At 44.9% G+C, this 6,247-nt stretch overlaps 1 long non-coding RNA gene across 3 annotated transcripts in view; it reads right to left on the bottom strand.

Annotated features, from left to right (window-relative positions):
* Positions 1-5,985, bottom strand: part of LOC147613297 (uncharacterized) — a 6,701-nt gene extending 716 nt beyond the window's left edge. For 2 of the 3 annotated variants that reach the window (XR_015263395.1, XR_015263393.1), the window contains exons 1-4: positions 1,463-5,985; positions 1,193-1,355; positions 519-1,017; positions 94-237 (exon numbers count right to left, since the gene is read on the bottom strand). This is a non-coding gene — a long non-coding RNA (uncharacterized LOC147613297). Of the gene's footprint in view, positions 238-518; positions 1,018-1,192; positions 1,356-1,462 lie in introns of all 3 variants that reach the window. The other variant, XR_015263394.1, reaches the window with a different exon arrangement.
* Positions 5,986-6,247: the final 262 nt, after the last annotated feature.

The following is a 6,247-nucleotide window of genomic DNA, read 5'->3' as shown; positions in this document are numbered from 1 at the left end:
AATCACCTGATATGTATTGTAGACAATAAGGTATATCAATGAGCACATGACAACCTCAGATAAATAGGAAAAGAAAGGAAGTTTAGAGAAGACCCAAGGCAGCATGCCCGACAGCTGCACAAGATCGCTGAAGGAGAAAACAAAGGCAACCGCCATCTGCACCCGACAGCTCACAAAGCAGACGACAAGAAGTGGAAGACGGAGAGTGACGTAAACCAGCAGCTGCAGACGAGGATCCTGGAAACGTAGATGCCATAAGCGAATAAACGAAGACGGAGACGAAGGTGCCATAGCAAATGCATGCAAAGGAAAGCAGGAAGAGACGAAAACTAAAGTACCATAGCAAATGCATGCAAAGGATAGCGAGACACGTGTCTTCAGCCGTATATTTTAATTAATGCATCCCCAAACAAATGTTTGGGGTGCATATTTACTACATAAACTGAAAATATATTAATACAGATGTGTATGTAAATTATATATGGCAATCAAGAAAGAGTGATTTTATTGTTCCCTACATGAAAGGGCTATCCAGGTTGCTCCTTATAATTGTGCCCATCTCTGTGGAATGATCTTCTTCGAGGTTGTTCTCACATAGGCCTTTGGTGCCCGGTGTGGCCAGGACACTGATGGCCTTAATGCATTCATGCACTCAATGTTGTGAATTGCATAGTGAACACCGGGGCATTGACTACTTGTTATTAGTGTAAGAACAACCCAGTGTCCTCTTGCTGTGGTTTTGGTGGCCCTTGCTTATCTTTCTCACTCTTATCATTTTTGTTCTCCTCTCGACCTTCCTTCGAGTCTAATGATCCCTCGTTTTGATCTTCCAAGCAGCTTGCCCGAGAACTTGATGGAGATGTATTCAAAAACTTTCCTCCTTTTTGTATATGGTTCCTTGCTGTCTTTTGCCCTTGCATCCACCCATCTTAATGGATTAAGCTTGTCCAAGATCTTTGTGATCATATCACATCTAAAGATCAAAAGATCTTCTTCCTTGTAATCATTCAATGGGACCTATAATACAAAGAAGAAGATTGTTATATCATTTGCACTTTCATCTTGTTTAACCATGTAATTCTTTTAATTTCATCTTGTTTAACCGTATTTGAAAAGTAAGTTTGATAGTAAGTGTGGTTAATTTACTTTCCAAAAAGATCACAAGTTGAACAACTACAATAAAATATCTTACCCTGCATGGTATGGAAGGATCACAAGATGAACTCTGGCATCATAGTATGTGAACCACTCTAGCAGCTCTTGTGTATTTCTTCTTTCTTGAAGTGCCACACAAATGTGGCTCTCAACTATAAACACCTCATGTTCTTTCAAGAGGAAGTTCAGCTCTCAGTAAGCTGTTATGCATGTCAATAAGAAAAAAAAATCACAATGTTAGTAGAATAAAACACTCAAAGTACATGATTTTCAAATTTAGCATTTGTGTGTATGTGAATGTGAGTACCTTAGCAAAGCATAAATGATAGGGTCAGTACAGTCCATACGAGGCGACATGATCACTTCTATGTCATCTTTACTCAATGTCTGAAGCTGTAGAGACCATTGGCTCTTGTTTCTCTCTAATGAATATCCTTCTCTGTGATCTCTGTGATTTCTGTGATCTTCACAAGCTTTTTTGCCCTTGCAGGTTGGACAAGCAAGATGTCCCTCATCTTAGGGTCCGCAAAGTCCACAAGGTGGACAAGCATATTTAATCTATGCCTCAACATGGAGAGTGTATGCATATCTTTCTCCACGACTGTAGCCTGACGTGCATGAGCAGCCAGTAGAAAGGAGTCCACAAACCACTCAATCATATAGTCTTCAATAGCTTCTTGCAAGCAATCAAGGGCTGAGCTATACCACCTGCGATGAAGAGGAAAATGTCCATGATGACTATGGACAGACACCAATGCTAAATAAAGCTCTTCGCCCACATAGACTTGCCTCATAGAAGGAACAAGCATGTTCTCATCCCACTGCATCACATACATACTATGCATGACGGATTCTGCAACAGTTGGCATCATCCTGAATATGCAATCTGACCTTTTCAAGTCCCCTGCTACTTTCAAATCCTCAAACATGTGCAGGCTTGATACAACATCTCCCTCTGCTGCATGACCCACAATGCATGCAGTACTGTAACACGCAGAAGCTCTGGGAGTCTTCTTTCAGCCCTAAACACTCCTGGCAACATGCTGATGCAAAAACGTAGATATATAGAGAGAGTAGAAAGAGAGAGAGATATGCTGGAAATTCAGTATATTACTATAGTACAAAAAGGTACTTGTCTGCAGCCCTAGGCTGCCTTGAAGAAAAGGTGATAACACCCAAAATTCTCTCCTCCTATGGGACTCCTACTGACCCAATCCCTAGGGGATTGAATGGCCTATACAATGAGCATGTGTGCCTATTTATAGGCCTTGGAATCATTCTAGAACTGGCCGACTGCTGGTCGGTCAGCCAGCAGTCGTGGGCATAATCCATACAAAACCTGCGTTTGTGTCAGATCTGGACCAACCGCTTCTAATCTGGTCCAGCCGCCTCTAAACTGGTCAAGCCGCCCACCTTTGCAAGCAGCCGACAGCTCAACCTTATCCTTCCATGCCCCTGCTACAAGTCCACACTGGCCTCTGCTGCACCAAATGCTCCAAACTCCTAGTTCTACTGATCTTTTTCTGGCTACCCCCTTCTGGATTAGCCCTGAGAAGGTACATGGCATTGATCATGCACATGACATTCCCCTCTGCTAAACTTGATGACGGGATTCCAACCTGCTCTTGGATGACTGTCATCATCCCAAATCCTTTCCCGAAGTCCCTGTTTCATCCATCCATCTGTGGCAACCCTTTTCTCTGAAAGCCCGGCCTGTTCTCCAAACCACTCTGTCTCAGACTAAGATCTATGCCTCTGTTCCATCTAGTTCACAATCCTTTCCTGCCCTGACTTTGAACACTGTCTTGGTCTTCATTCCTGAGAAATGAGTCTGGCACTCTCACATCACCCTTGGAGGATAAACCTCCCTTGGGACCGTTGCCCGTGAACCTATCTGGCTCAAAGGACTGCCATCCCCTTTGGCTTTGTGGAACACCACCAACAAACCTCCTGGGAACTCTTTCCGATCTGTGTTCCTTGCCTTGGGCTTCGTATCCGTGTACTTTCCTGTACCTTGGACCTGTACACCATCATATGGGACTGATTCAGTGTCTAGCTTTGCTGAGCCTGATGCTCTGATACCAATGTAACACGCAGAAGCTCTAGGAGTCTTCTTTCAGCCCTAAACAATCCTGGCAACATGCTGATGCAAAAACGCAAATATAGAGAGAGAGAGATATGCTATAGAAATTCAGTATATTACTATAGTACAAAAAGGTACTTGTCTGCAGCCCTAGGCTGCCTTAAAGAAAAGGTGATAACACCCAAAATTCTGTCCCCCTATGGGACTCCTACTGACCCAATCCCTAGGGGATTGAATGGCCTATACAATGAGCATGTGTGCCTATTTATAGGCCTTGGAATCATTGTAGAACTGGCCGACTGCTGGTCGGCCAGCAGTCGTGGGCATAATCCATACAAAACCTGCGTTTGTGTCAGATCTGGACCAGCCGCTTCTGATCTGGTCCAGCCGCCCACCTTTGCAAGCAGCCGACAGCTCAACCTTATCCTTCCATGCCCATGCTACAAGTCCACACTGGTCTCTGCTGCACCAGAATCCCAGATGCTCCAAACTCCTAGTTCTACTGATCTTTTACTGGCTGCCCCCTTCTGGATTAGCCCTGAGAAGGTACATGGCATTGATCATGCACATGACAAGTACATAACACAATGTCATGCTTTGGAAGCTTATCAAAGACCGCCCGTGCATGTACCATGCTTGCACAACTCCCATATGTATGGATTAGAGTGGCTGCCACTGAGGGAATCAGGTCATATCCTGTGGAGACAATGTCAAAGTGAAGTTGTTTGCATAATTCCAAGCTTCATATTTCACTGCAGGATTGCAGCATGCAGACAAGCGTGACTTCATCCAGAATAGCACATTGCTTTTGCATATGTCTATACAACTGTAAGGCCTTCTATCCTTTCCCCTGTTTAACATGTGCTGAGAGCATGGCATTCCAACACACAACATCACAGCAGGACAATGCATTAAACACATCCTCTCCTTCCGTGATGGCTCCACAGTTGCCGTACGCACTCACAAGGGTGCTGCCGATAAGCACATCCGATGCAAAGCCCTTCCTACGAGTGTCTGCATGCAATGCTCCTTGAATTTCCAATGACATCATCTTAGTTGATCTTCCCTTGACAAGACAAGTTTCTTCCTTCTCTGCCAGGTCGCCACAGGCCTGAAGGGCCATCACAAAAGTCAGCTAGTTTGCACTCATGCTTTTCTTGCGCATTTGTGCATAGAACTATGTAGTCCACGAGATCACATCTCGAATTGGCAGGCAGCTTCTCAAACATCTCATGAGCCTCTGCGAGTGAGCCACATTTGGCATACGTGCCCATCAAAGTGCGGCCAATAAAGGATCTATTTCAAATCCCTTCTTGGCAATCCTAGCATGAAGTTCTTGGCCTCAGCCAATGGCTCTTATGGCACCACATGCTTTTAAGCCACAAATCAACGTGAAAACATCCAGACACACTATCTTTCTAATTGCATCTGCTCCAGACAAAGCAGTGCTTCCTCATCATGCAACTGCATATCCTGCAATAAATGCAGTCCATGAGACCGTGTTTGGGAATGGAAGGTTATAATAAACCACCTGTGCATCTGCAAGCGATCCACTTTTAGCATACATATTGACCAAGGTGTTGCCGACAGCAAGGTCTCTTTCCAAACCTTTTCTGGCAATGTCAGCATGTAGTTCTCATCCCTTGGGCTTCTATGCAGGCACAAGCTTTCAAGCTGCGAACAAGTGTGACAGTAACAAGAGATATGCCCTCATGTTGCATCTGATCAAAACAATTGTGTCTCTCCTCACTATCCCCGTGTTTGGCATAACGTATTCTTAGTGTTGTCCCTGAGACTACATCTCGACCTGCAAGCCTGTCAACACAACCTGAGCTTCTGTAAGTGAGCCACATTTGATGAGAACCTTCTCATAACTTGAAACCAGATCATCCTGGTTGTCCACCCCATGAGGGAAATCCGATGAAGGGTTGGAGGCATCCAAGGGCATCACCTGGCTCTTTCGGCCTTCACGCTCCTTCCATGCTCCAACCCTCCTCATAATCATCCCATCATCATGGCTAGAAATACCATCTGGATCATTCGTGACTCCCCTGCTCAACATCTAAGCATAAACTCCTGGTAATCCACCTGCTCATTCATCCAAGAGATCTTGGCATATGAGGGCTTCTATGGGCTCTCACAGCCACCCTACTCCTCCACAACCTCACTGTTGTCCTTATGCATCTCAGCATCTTGGAGATTGTCCTCCATGCTCTCCTGCATATTTGTTTGAGGGGTCTCGACATGTGAGGGCATTCTTGGGCACATCCTCGAGTGCCTCACCCTTTTCCTCATCCATGGGTGCATGCTGAATAGCCAATCTGGACTGCTCAAGTCAATCTGATCTCTGCTACTACTGCATCCTTAGTACTGGACATCATGGTTGCTGACACAGATCCCCATCCAAATTAGCATCGCACTCTCCAGGTTCACTCATCTCTTCCGGATCGTGCTGGTCGGCATATTCTGCAGGCAGCCGCACGAAATGGCAGCTTCATGAACAGAGTCGATGGTTTGTTTCCCCATGCGGACTGTGACAAAATCACCTCTGATATTAGAACTACAACTTGGAATCATCTTGAGGATTCCCACTATGGCTCTGAGTCAGCACTATGGCGTCGGCCCTCCACAGTCGGATTGCAGCCCAGACGCAGCAACAACCAAGGGAATGAGGGATTCAGCTCGGCAAAGCACCAACTACCTTAGGTCTCTTCCAAGGCATGGCCTTTTTTTTTCACGCTGATGATGTTTACATCCCACTAACATTTAAAACATTGTCAAGTGGTTACCCAATACCTAATAGTGTAAACATGATAGTTCTGATTGAGAAGCATTTGTCAAGATTCCTTGGTGGTTACCCAATACCTAATAGTGTAAACATGGTAGTTCTGATTGAGAAGCATTTGGCATTACAAATATTTGGAGATACATCTAGTTTGTAGAGCAGGGTATTTCTTAAGCTACACAACGTATGCCCTCAACATCAAAGATTACAAGCAACTCAGGGAA

Source organism: Cibotium barometz, chromosome 44, assembly GCF_041138505.1.
Source record: "Cibotium barometz isolate CiBa-2024 chromosome 44, ASM4113850v1, whole genome shotgun sequence".
Taxonomy (NCBI): Eukaryota; Viridiplantae; Streptophyta; class Polypodiopsida; order Cyatheales; family Cibotiaceae; genus Cibotium; species Cibotium barometz.
This window is presented reverse-complemented; position numbering and strand designations above follow the sequence as displayed.